Raw genomic sequence first — 13324 nt, forward strand, 5'->3', positions numbered from 1 at the left:
AGAAATGGGATTCTTTGGGGAATGAACAGGTTCACATGTGAGCTCAGCTCTAAGCATGCTTGGTGCTCTCAGCTCCTGAGTCATCCTTGTTGAGGTGGTTGATGACATTTCAGTTAACAACTTCCTTTAAATTATTGAAGGGGTTAGTAGTCCTAACATCTTTGAACTTGTAACTGTAACAGCTTGGCTTTCCACACCAACTGCTGTGTCCTAATTGTCTACCTGTGTCTTTCGGAAAAGAGGAAGGGCTCCTCTTTGCAGCCGCACTACAGATTTCTTCCCCCAGGGAGTAGATGGCGCCCCCAAGTGGAGAAACACTACAGCGCTGCTGCTGCTGCTGCTGCTGCTGCTGCTGCTGAGTTGCTTCAGTCGTGTCCGACTCTGTGTGACCCCATAGACAGCAGCCCACCAGGCTCCCTCGTCCCTGGGATTCTCCAGGCAAGAACACTGGAGTGAGCTGCCATTTCCTTCTCCAATGCATGAAAGTGGAAAGTGAAGTGAAGTTGCTCAGTTGTGTCCGACTCTTCGCGACCCCATGGACTGTAGCCTACCAGGCTCCCTGTCCATGGGATTTCCCAGGCAAGAGCACAGCACTGCAGTACACGTCAATTCTATGTAGTCACTTCTCAGATCCGCTGTGCCTATCAAATGATTTATTCCTTAAATCAGGTACCTCCTGAGTCTGGGTTTGAGTCATCCACTGTTCTAGAGGCACAAACCCACAAAAGACCCACTGAGTTTGTGTGTTAGTGAAGTTTTCTGTTATTGGGTACTGAAGGTTCCCAAAAACTGCAGTTATAAACACTTTATCATTCTAACACCCTTACCTCTAAACACCATCCATCAGGGTTATAGCCATTCTAGAGAAAAAAAAAAGTAACAAATGCAAAGAATTGGAGGAAAAAGTCTAAACTTCAGTAGTGTGTATAACTATAGCCCTAAAACACACTGGTTGGTGGTACAGAAGACAAGAAAAACTGGATGTGATATAAGGATGGGCCTACATTCTTTTACAGCACAAAATTAGGGAGTTGAATTTCTTTCCCAAGAGATATGTGGTGCCTGGGTGGAAGCACAGCTAGAGATTAAATCAGAGGCTGTCATACCGCAATTAACAAATTAGCTATGATTGGTATTAACTTGCAGCTCCAGAGTTTTCCCTGTTTGAAACCGCACCTACTGGGAAAGTAGCCTACCCAGCTCAAAATATTTGAGTACCCACTCTGCCGAGTGATGCCAGGTTTCTTCACGAATGAATTGCATCCACATCATTGAGGTTCCCGGGCTTATTACACAGATGCAGTTTTCAAAAGTACTTTTGCCGTTAGGGGAGTAAAGAGATGTATTTGTAAAGACTAATACTTAGAGATTTTGAAGTAATAACGTTCTCTGAATCTTAGAATTTTACACATTAAATCCCAGAGTAGGACTCAGTTGTGGTTGAAAAGAGGAAAACATCTCTTAACTTTGTGTGTTAGTTGCTCAGTCTTGTCCGACTTTCACCCCATGGACTGTAGCCTACCAGGCTCCTCGGTCCATGGAATTCTCCAGGCAAGAATACTGGAGTGGGTTGCCATTTCCTTCTCCAGGGGATCTTCCTGACCCAGGGCTTGAACCTGGGTCTCCTGCATTGTAGGCAGACGCTTTACCATCTGAGCTACCAATCTTAGAACTGACACACTAATCATTTTATATAGGCATCATATATATATATATATATATATATATGTACTAGGTAATATATATGTATATATAGGCATCAGTGTCTTAATAGGAAAAGTCTAGAAAGGAAGGAGGTGCTGATAGAAGTCTCTGAAAACCGGGTGATCTTGCCAGAGGAAGTGGTAAAGACTTTATCACCTTTGTGATTTCCCCAGGTTGAAAGCATTTCATTTTAGCTGATAAGCTAGGTCCAGAATCATCCTGATTTTCAGGATGGGAGATGGGTACTTCCAAGGGAACTGAAACCCACGTGGGTAACGAGCTCTCCCCTGTTCCTGTAGTGTGGAAAGTATTCCTTTAAGAAGGGTATGGTGTGGAAACATGTAATGATGTGGAAGCCTGAGATGAAAAATGGCATTAACATGTCTGCATTCCTCAGGGTAGTTAGTTCTAGCTGCTGTAACATAACCATCTTACATTTCAGTGGCTTACTATTACACATTTTCTTCTTAAGGACGAGTTTGGTTGGGTGGCTTCCCTGGACAATTTTCCTCCCAGTAGCTTTTTTTTTTTTTACCAGCTGAGCCACAAGGGAAGCCCTTCCCAGTGGCTTCTTAAAGGAATAACATCTCTTCCTGTGCTATGGGTCTGCTGTCCTAATACCTAGTTTCAGCTTGTCCTGCTATCAGCCAGCCAGTAGATGGAGCTGTCTCCTGGGCTACAGTTTTCATTGTTCTGAAGAATTAGAACGAAAGGTCAGTACAAATTAGATACTAGCGAAGGGGCAGGGGTTCCACGCAATCAAGCACAAATTTTGGCAGAGGGTTGCTGCTAATCATGAGCAGCAAGTGTCTCAATGATTTCAGTGCTTTTCTAGATAACAGAAGATGCAAGAAACTGGGCTCATAAAATCATCTGAAAATATCTAACTATGTGAGTCCTGTTTGCTAGTTTTTTCCAGAGCATGGAGAGCCTCATTCCTGGTCTCCACCCTGGACTCCTTTCAGGTGTGTGGAAGGTCAGGGGACTGCTGTGGTCAGGGGCTTCTTCCTTGTAGAGCCAGATGGTGAGACAGATTTTGGCTGGCAACATCTACTGTTCTTTCAGGGCTTCCCAGGTGGCTCAGTGGTAAAGAATCTGTCTGCCAGTATAGGGGATGCAGATTTGATCCCTGGGTCAGGAAGATCCCCTGGAGGATGAAACGGCAACCCACTCGAGTGTTTTTGCCTGAAAAGTCCCATAGATAGAGAAGCCTGGTGGGCTACAGTCCATGGGGTCACAAGGAGTTGGACAAGACTGAGCAACTGAGCGTGCACCTGCCGTTCTTTCAGTGCCTGTGTGTGTTAGCCGCATCTGACTCTTTGTGACCCCATGGACTATATAGCCTGCCAGGCTCCTCTGTCCATGGAATTTTCCAGGCAAGGATACAGGAGTGGGTTGCCATTTCCCCCTCCAGGGGATCTTCTTGACCCAGGGATTGAACCAGGTATTCTGCATTGCAGGTGGATGCTTTACTGACTGAACTACTAGGGAAGCCCTTCTTCCAATGCCCAAGACACTTCACTTAGGTGTGAGGCATCGCCACAGCGAGTCTCTTGCCAACTCTATTTATAGCTTCCATCAGCATTGTTCTGCTTGCACGTGCCATGCAAATCTTCTCCATAAGCCTCAGGGCCTATGCGGCTGTGTGCTGCCCCCTGCTGCCCTTCAGTGATGAAGATGGATTGTTTTCAGATAAAGTTGGAAGAATCCATTTGCCTCACTTTTCTGCTAACTTTCCCTGAAACAGCTCCAAAGCAATGTTTGGAGCTATGTCTAGCAATGTCTATAGATAGACCCAAGGTCTATGAGAGCATTTTTACCTCTTTTTTTTTTTTTTTTCCTGTTTTGTAAAATGACTCTTTACAGTTGTATTCACAGTTGCCTTTCCTTTGGCTAAGTTATGAGGTCTTGGCCAAAGGACACAGACACAGGACTGAACATTGATCTATTTTCATTGGATAAAGCCTTCTTGCTCTCTTTCCTTATAATTTTCTAGGGCTTTCTCCCTGTCTCGTGTAAATAGATTTCAGGAGGTCCATCCCACCAGTCTTCAAACTGGAATTCCTCAGTCATAGAATCAGACAGAATACACTAAATGACATGTGCATGAGTGCTGTTATAGGAATTTAGAAGATGTTATAGGAATTGTAGAGAAGTGTATGGACTAAACTGCAGAATGAAGAAGCCCCTGGTGTATATTGCAGTGTGACTTTCCATTGTTCAATACTTCAGTTCAGTTCAGCCACTCAGTAGTGTCTGACTCTTTGCAACCCTGTGGACTGCAGCATGCCAGGCTTCCCTGTCCATCCCCAACTCCCGGTGCTTGCTCAAACGCATGTCGATCGAGTCAGTGATGCCATCCAACCATCTCATCCTTGGTGGTCCCCTTCTCTTCCTGCCTTCAGTCTTGTCCAGCATTAGGATCTTCTCCAATGAGTCAGTTCTTTGCATCAAGCGGCCAAAGTATTGGAGGTTCAGCTTCAGCATCAGTCTTTCCAATGAATATTCAGGACTGATTTCCTTTAGGATTGACTGGTTGGATCTCCTTGAAGTTGAAGGGCTCTCAAGAGTCCTTTCCAACACCACAGTTCAAAAGCATCAATTCTTTGGCCCTCAGCTTTCTTTATGGTCCAACTCTCACATCCATATGTGACTACTGGAAAAACCATACTTTTGACTAGACAGATCTTTGTCAGCAAAGTAATGTCTCTGCTTTTTAATAAGCTGTCTAGATTGGTCACAGCTTTTCTTCTAAGGAGCAAGTGTCTCTTAATTTTATGCCTGCAGCCACCATCTTTGGTGATTCTGGAGCCCAAGAAAATAAATCTGTCACTGTTTTCATTGTTTCCCCATCTATTTGCCAGGAAGGGATAGGACCAGATGCAATGATCTTGGTGTTTTGAATACTGAGTTTTAAGCCAGCTTTTTCTCTCTCCTGTTTCACTTTCATCAAGAGGTTCTTTAGTTCCTCTTCACTTTCTGCCATAAGGGTGGTATTATCTGCATATCTGAGGTTATTGATATTTCTCCCAGTAATCCTGATTCCAGCTATGCTTCCTCCAGCCCAGTATTTCTCATGATGTACTCTGCACACAAGCTAAAGAAGTAGAGTGAGAATATACAGTCTTGACGTACTCCTTTTCCAATTTGGAACCAGTCTGTTTTTCCATGTCCAGTTCTAACTGTTGCTTCCTGACCTGCATACAGGTTTCTCAAGACGCAGGTAAGGTGGTCTGGTATTCCCATCTTTTGAAGAATTTTCCACAGTTTGATGTGATCTATACAGTCAAAGGCTTTGGTGTAGTCAATAAAGCAGAAGTAGATGTTTTTCTGGAACTCTCTTGCTTTTTCGATGATCCAGTGGATGTTGGCAATTTGATCTCTGATTCCTCTGCCTTTTCTAAATCCAGCTTGAACATCTGGAAGTTCTCGGTTTATATACTGTTGAAGCCTGGCTTGGAGAATTTTGAGCATTACTTTGCTAGCGTGTGAGATGAGTGCAATTGTGAAGTAGTTTGAACGTTCTTTGGCATTGCCTTTCTTTGCTGTTGGAATGAAAACTAACCTTTTCCAGTCCTGTGGCCACTGCTGAGTTTTCCAAATTTGCTGGCGTATTGAGTGCAGCACTTTCACAGCATCATCTTTTAGGATTTGAAACAGCTCAACTAGAATCCTATTACTTCCACTTTGTTTGTAGTGATGCTTCTTTTTTATTTATTTATTTATTTTTACTTTACAATACTGTATTGGTTTTGTCATACATTGACATGAATCTGCCACGGGTGTACATGAGTTCCCAATCCTGAAGCCGCCTCCCACCACCCTCCCCATATCCTCTCTCTGGGTCATCCCAGTGCACCTGCCCCAAGCATCCTGTATCCTGTATCGAACCTAGACTGGGGATTCATTTCTTACATGATAGTATACATGTTTCAATGCCGTTCTCCCAAATCATCCCACCCTCTCACTCTCCCACAGAATCCAAAAGTCTGTTCTATACATCTGTGTCTCTTTTGCTATCTCACATACAGGGTTATCATTACCATCTTTCTAAATTCCGTATATATGTGTTAGTATACTGTATTGGTGCTTTTCTTTCTGGCTTACTTCACTCTGTATAATCGGCTCCAGTTTCATCCATCTCATTAGAACTGATTCAAATGTATTCTTTTTAATGGCTGAGTAATACTCAATAGTGTATATGTACCACAGCTTCCTTATCCATTCATCTGCTGATGGACATCTAGGTTGCTTCCATGTCCTGGCTATTATAAACAATGCTGCGATGAACACTGGGGTACACGTGTCTCTTTCAATTCTGGTTTCCTCGGTGTGTATGCCCAGCAGTGGCATAAGGCAATAAACTATGGAAAATTCTGAGAGAGGTGGGAATACCAGACCACCAGACCTGCCTCTTGAGAAACCTGTATGCAGGTCAGGAAGCAACAGTTAGAACTGGACATGGAACAACAGAGTGGTTCCAAATAGGAAAAGGAGTACGTCAAAGCTGTATATTGTCACCCTGCTTATTTAACTTATATTCAGAGTACATCATGAGAAATGCTGGACTGGAAAAAACACAATCTGGAATCAAGATTGCTGGGAGAAATATCAATAAACTCAAATATGAAGATGACACCACCCTTATGGCAGAATGTGAAGAGGAACTAAAAAGCCTTTTGATGAAAGTGAAAGAGGAGAGTGAAAAAGTTGGCTTAAACCTCAACATTCAGAAAACGAAGATCATGGCATCTGGTCCTATCACTTCATGGGAAATAGATGGAGAAACAGAGGAAACAGTGTCAGACTTTATTTTTATGGGCTCCAAAATCACTGCAGATGGTGACTGCAGCCATGAAATTAAAAGACGCTTACTCCTTGGAAGAAAAGTTATGACCAACCTAGATAGTATATTCAAAAGCAGAGACATTACTTTGCCAACTAAGTTTCGTCTAATCAAGGCTATGGTTTTCCAGTAGTCATGTATGGATGTGAGCGTTGGACTGTGAAGAAGGCTGAGCGCCAAAGAATTGATGCTTTTGAACTGTGGTGCTGGAGAAGACTCTTGAGAGTCCCTTGGACTGCAAGGATATCCAACCAGTCCATTCTGAAGGAGATCAGCCCTGGGATTTCTTTGGAAGGAATGATGCTAAAGCTGAAACTCCAGTACTCTGGCCACCTCATGTGAAGAGCTGACTCATTGGAAAAAACTTTGATGCTGGGAGGGATTGGGGGCAGGAGGAGAAGGGGACAACCGAGGATGAGATGGCTGGATGGCATCACTGACTCGATGAACGTGAGTCTGAGTGAACTCCGGGAATTGGTGATGGACAGAAGGCCTGGTGTGCTGTGATTCATGGGGTCATAAAGAGTCGGACACGACTGAGCAACTGAACTGAACTGAACTGAAGGAAGTTCTATTTCCAGTTTTTTTGAGGAATCTCCACACTGTTCTCCATAGTGGCTGTACTAGTTTGCATTCCCACCAACAGTGTAAGAGGGCTCTCTTTTCTCCACACCCTCTCCAGCATTTATTGCTTGTAGACATTAGGATCACAGCCATTCTGACTGGTGTGAAATGCTACCTCATTGTGGTCTTGATTTGCATTTCTCTGATAATGAGTGATGTTGAGCATCTTTTCATGTGTTTGTTAGCCATCCGTATGTCTTCTTTGAAGAAATGCCTATTTAGTTCTTTGGCCCATTTTTTGATTGGGTCGTTTATTTTTCTGGAATAGAGCTGCTTATGTTGCTTGTATATTTTTGAGATTAGTTGTTTGTCAGTTGCTTCAGTTGCTATTATTTTTTAGTGATGCTTCTTAAGGCCCACTTGACTTCACATTCCAGGAAGGTGAGTGATCACACCATCATGCTTATCTGGGTCATGCAGATCTTTTTTGAATAGTTCATCTGTATATTCTTGCTACCTCTTCTATCTTCTGCTTCTGTTAGGTCCATACCATTTCTGTCCTTTATTGTGTCCATCTTTGCATGAAATGTTCCCTTGGTATCAATAATTTTCTTGAAGAGATCTCTAATCTTTCCCATTCTATTATTTTCCCCTATTTCTTTGCATTGACCACTGAGGAAGTCCTTCTTGTTTCTCCTTGCTATTCTTTGGAACTCTGCATTCAGACAGATATTTCTTTCCTTTTCTCCTTTTCCTTTTACTTCTCTTCTTTTCTCGGCTGTTTGTAAGGCCTCTTCAGACAACCATTTTACCTTTTTGCATTTCTTTTTCTTGGGGATGGTCTTGATCACTACCTCCTGTCACAAATGTCACAAACCTCCATCCATAGATCCTCAGGCACTCTGTCTATCAGATCTAATCCCTTGAATTTATTTCTCACTTCCACTGTACAATCAATCATAAGGGATTTGATTTAGGTCATACCTGAGTAGTTGGGGAGTTGGACTATGAAGAAAGCTGAGCACTGAAGAATTGATGCTTTTGAACTTCAGTGTTGGAGAAGACTCTTGAGACTCCCTTGGACTGCAAGGAGATCCAACCAGTCCATTCTAAAGGAGATCAGTCCTGGATGTTCTTTAAAAGGAATGATGCTAAAGCTGAAACTCCAGTCCTTTGGCCACCTCATGCGAAGAGTTGACTCATTGGAAAAGACTCTGATGCTGGGAAGGATTGGGGGCAGGAGAAGGGGATGACAGAGGATGAGATGGCTGGATGGCATCACCCACTAGATGGGCGTGAGTCTGAGTGAACTCCAGGAGTTGGTGATGGACAGGGAGGCCTGGCCTGCTGCAATTGATGGGGTCACAAAGAGTGAGACACGACTGAGCAACTGAACTGAACTGAACTGAACTGAGTAGTGATTTTCCCTACTTTCTTCAATTTAACTCTGAATTTAGCAATAAGGAGTTCATGATCAGAGCCACAGGCAGTTCCTAGCATTGTTTTTGCTGACTGAATAGAGCTTCTCCATCTTCAACTGCAAAGAATATAAGCAATCTGATTTCAGTATTGACCATCTGGTGATATCCATGTGTAGAGTCATCTCTTGTGTTGTTGGAAGAGGGTGTTTGCTGGATGTAACTGGTGATGGAAGTAACCAGTGCATTGTCTTGTTAAAACTATTAGTCTTTGCCCTGCTTCATTTTGTACTCCAAGGCCAAACTTACCTGTTACCCTAGGTATCTCTTGACTTTCTACTTTTGCATTCCAGTCCCCTATGCTGAAAAGCACATCTTTTTTTGGTGTTAGTTCTAGAAAGTCTTATAGGTACTTCATAGAATCGTTCAGCTTCTTCAGCATTAGTAGTTGGGGCATAGACTTGGATTACTGTGATATTGAATAGTTTGTCTCGGAAATGAACAGAAATCATTCCCTCATTTTTGAGATTGCACCCAAGTACTGCATTTTGGATTATGTTGTTGACTATGAGGGCTACTTCATTTCTTCTAAGTGATTATTGCCTACAGTAGTACATACAATGGTCATCGGTATTAAATCCATTCCAGTCCATTTTAGTTCACTGATTTCTAAAATGTCGATGTTCACTCTTGCCATCTCCTGTTTGATCACTTTCAATTTACCATGATTTGTGGACCTAACATTCCAGGTTCCTATGTAATGTTGTTCTGTACAGCATCAATCTCTACTTCCATTACCAGTCACATCCACAACTGGGCATTGTCTTCTCTTTGGCTCTGTCTCTTCATTATTTCTGGAGTTATTTCTCCACTCTTCTCCAGTAGCATATTGGGCACCAACTGACCTGGGGAGTTCATCTTTCGGTGTCATAACTTTTTGCCTTTTCATACTGTTCATGGGGTTCTCAAGGCAAGAATACTGACCTGGTTTTCCATTCCTTTCTCCAGTGGACCATGTTTTGTCAGAACTCTCCACCATGACCCGTCCGTCTTGGGTGGCCCTACATGGCATAGCTCATAGTTTCACTGAGATACACAAGGCTTTGGTCCATGTGATCAGTTTGATTAGTTTTCTGTGATTGTGGTTTCCATTCTGTCTGCCTTCTGATGGAGAAGGATAAGAGACTTATGGAAGTTTCCTGATGGGAAGACTAACTCTGGGGGAAACTGGGTCTTGTTCTGAAGGGCAGAGTCATCCTCAGTAAACCTTTAATGCTATTTTCTCTTGATGCGAGGGGCTGTGTTTCCCCCTGTTGTTTGGCCTGAGGCCTATGGTAATGAAGATAATGGTGACCTTCTTCAAAAGGACTCTCCACGCACTGTTGTGTTCAGCGCCTCTGACCCTGCAGCCGGCCACTGTCGACTCACACCTGTGCCGGAGACTCCTGGACACTCACAGGCAAGTCTGGCTCAGTCTCTTGTGTGGACACTGCTCCTTTCTCCTGGCTCCTGGTGTGCACAAGGTTTGGTCTGTGCCCTCCAAGAGTCTGTGTCCCCAGTCCTGTGGAAGTTCTGTAATCAAATACCACTGGCCTCCAAAGTCATATTCCCTGGGGGTTCTCAGCCCCTTTGCCAGATCCCGAGATTGGGAAATCTGTTGTTGGTCTTAGAACTTTCTCAACAGTGTGAGACTTTATTTGGCATAATTGTTCTGCAGTTTGTGGGTTGTCTGCTCGGTGGCTCTATGTTGGGGCTAATGGTGACCTCCTCTAAGAGGGCTGATGCCACACACTGTATGACCCAAGTCTGCTGCAGCCAGAGCCCCTGTCTCCACAGCAGGCCGCTGCTGACCCATGTCTCCGCAGGGACAAACACACAAAGACAGACTGAGACAAACATTCAAAGGCAGGTCTGGCTCAGTCTCTGTGGGATCCCTGGGTCCTGGTGTGCTTGAGCCCTCTGAGCATCTCTGGCAGGTATGAGGTTTGATTCTAAATGTGATTTCATCCTTTCTATTCTCTTGATGTGTGTCTCCTTTGTCCTTGGACATGGGGTATCTCTTTTTAGTGGGATCCAAAATTTTCTTGTCGATGCTTGTTCAGCAGAGAGTTGCAACTTCGGAGTTCTCTCAGGAGAAGATGAGTACACGTCCTTTTCTTCAATATGACTAAATTTTTATCAATTAAGATAGAATTTAATTTCAAATCAAACCCAGGTCTCCTGCATTACAGGTGGATTCTTTGCCAGCTGAGCCACCAGGGAAGCCCAAGAATACTGGAGTGGGTAGACCTACCCTTCTTCAGCAGATCTTGCTGACCCAGGAACTGAACTGAGGTCTCCTTCACTGCAGGAAGATTCTTTATCAGCTGAGCTACCAGGGAAGCCTGTTCAATACTTAACACTCAATAAATGCTGGCAGAGCAGAAAACGGGCATTCAATAAATGCTGATTGGGATTTCCTTGGTGGTATAGTGGATAAGAATCCGCCTGCCAATGCAGGGAACTGTTCAGTCCCTGGTCTGGGACGATCCCATGTGCCTCGGAGCAACAGAGTCAGTGGGCCACAGCTACTGAAGCCGGCATGCCTAGAGTCTGTGCTTTGCCACAGGAGAAGCCACTGCCGTGAGAAGCCCATCCACCCCAACAAAAGAGTGGCCCCGCTCACCACTAGAGAAAGTCTGCATGCAGCAACAAAGATCCAGTGCAGCCAACAATAAATAAATAAATATGGAGAGGTAGAAATAACCATCTGGTAAGGATGGATGAACTGAAGATTGCTGAATACGAGTAAGGGGCCAGAATTGTGAGACAGAGGTAATAATGGAAATTATAAGAGAATGGACACTCGGAGAGAAGAGCAAAATAAGAATGATCCAGCCACCTTACTCACATGTAAATGTGTGGAACCAGTCACACATGAATACCTCCTGCTTATATCTTTTGTTTACTGAGGATTTTCTATTTAGTATGTATGTTGGTGTTTTCATATATCTGAGCATTATTTCCAGAGTTTTCTCTATCTCCGAAAATTTAAAAATTCACCATTTATTGAATTGTTCATTAACATTAGAGTATACGTTTTTGAATGCCCCTTTGTTCAGTCTATATGTATTTACATTTTTTTCTAGGTCTTAGAGGTTATAACTTTTGTGACTATGGTGACTCCTTTACGAAAAGGAGATTTTTAAACAGAATTCTGTGTATCAGAATGGGTATTCAGCAAGATAATCAGGTGTTGCAGGAATTACAAAAATGAGTATGCCGCAGTCTCTGCTTTGAGGAGATCAGGGTCCATGGGAAAGCAGAGTAGAAGAGGCCATAATATAAAGCTCAGATTTGTTCATTTGGCTTTTATTCATCAGTTATGACGTAAAGGATGGGAAGAAAATTTGACTGAGGAGACTTCATTCTTTCATTTTTTTAAATTGAGGTAAAATTCACATAACATAAATTAACCACCAACCATTCTTAAATGTACAATTTAATGGCATGCAGTACAGTTCTTCCTATTTTAAAAGAGCTCTGAAGAGAATAAAACTGGAATTTTTAATAAAAGGGAATTTTCACCTGGACAATAGCAAAGACTCCAGAGAACTGAAGTACCCCAGTCTTCAAACGCTCGACATCCCATGGTACCCAAATTCTTTCTGTTCTAAGGATGCCCAATTTCTGCTTGGTTTGCTAACAATGCTCAGCCAGCAAGCCATCTACACACTATGTGGCCTATATTTCTTGAGTAGAACGTGTATTCGGTGCTAGTATCAAGTCTGGAGTTCTCCCAGGCGAGTATTTTCTTCAGGGTCTCCTATGATTGTAAATTCCTTGTGGGCCAGTAACCTAAGTAGGTGGCTCATCACTGTATCCCTAGAGGAGAACCCAGCACATAGATTATTTTAAAAGCATTTGTGAATGATTGACTACTTACTCCTGAGATTTTTATGTTCAATTATTCCCAATCTATTGCCTCATGGTCAGTATTAACTGGGGCGCTCAGTAAAGGCTTGGGGTTGCGATTGTCCCGGAGCCCAAGGTCAAATCCTGGCCATTTTGAGCACCGATGAAGGCAACTGTTATTGAGTTGCACAGAAGGTGGCGCTGTTGCGCCTTATCGTGACTGCATTTTCACCTGGACAAGCAGGTCTTCTATACCTGACTATCTAGCAATCGCTTGAGAAGGAAATGAATAAGTTGATCAGCAACAAGTCCAGCTTTTACAATTTCGGCAGAGGTTTCCTGCTGGTTCAGGTGTGGTGAGGCCCGGAAACCTCAGTGCCCGCAGACTTTTCCTTTTGTGGGGAGCCCGCCCAAACTCCATCCTTTGCCCGCGGCCACGCCCCATGGTGGGAAGGAGGGACTGAAAAACATTTCCTTGAGGCCGGCACAACTTGCCCTACGCAAAACGAGGTTTTTTTTCCCTCTTCCCTGGCTGAGCAAGTTTCATCTGAAATACAGAGTGACCGGAGGAGGAACCGGAGGAGGGACAAGGTAGTGGAAACGGTCTGGGGGTATGACGGGTGAGAGGAGGATAGTAGTGATGCAGTCAGGGGTGGACTTCGCTGTTTGGGGAAGAAAAAGAGGGAGGCGGCCGAAAGGGGGATGGCTGTGGGTGGCTGTTTGTATTTTTTGTGAGCAAACAGCAATCACCAGGTGAATGAATCTGTATTTCTTCGGAACAGGCATCTCGCGAGTTTTAGCGTCTGTCTTTTTTTTTTTTAAGACAGAATTTTGGCAAATTTTCAGCAATTTGGGCAAGGAGAGAGGTAGCCAGAAAGCGAAGGGATGAGGGGTCTCT

General features: G+C 43.6%; 1 protein-coding gene across 3 annotated transcripts in view; it reads left to right on the plus strand.

Moving 5' to 3' along the window:
• Positions 1-12912: 12912 nt before the first annotated feature.
• Positions 12913-13324, plus strand: part of STYK1 (serine/threonine/tyrosine kinase 1) — a 53647-nt gene continuing 53235 nt past the window's right edge. For all 3 annotated transcript variants that reach the window (XM_042247525.2, XM_012175353.5, XM_027967867.3), the window contains exon 1: positions 12913-13017. The gene's annotated coding sequence lies outside the window, so the exon portion shown is untranslated. The remainder of the gene's footprint in view (positions 13018-13324) is intronic.

This window comes from Ovis aries, chromosome 3 (assembly GCF_016772045.2).
Source record: "Ovis aries strain OAR_USU_Benz2616 breed Rambouillet chromosome 3, ARS-UI_Ramb_v3.0, whole genome shotgun sequence".
NCBI lineage: Eukaryota > Metazoa > Chordata > Mammalia > Artiodactyla > Bovidae > Ovis > Ovis aries.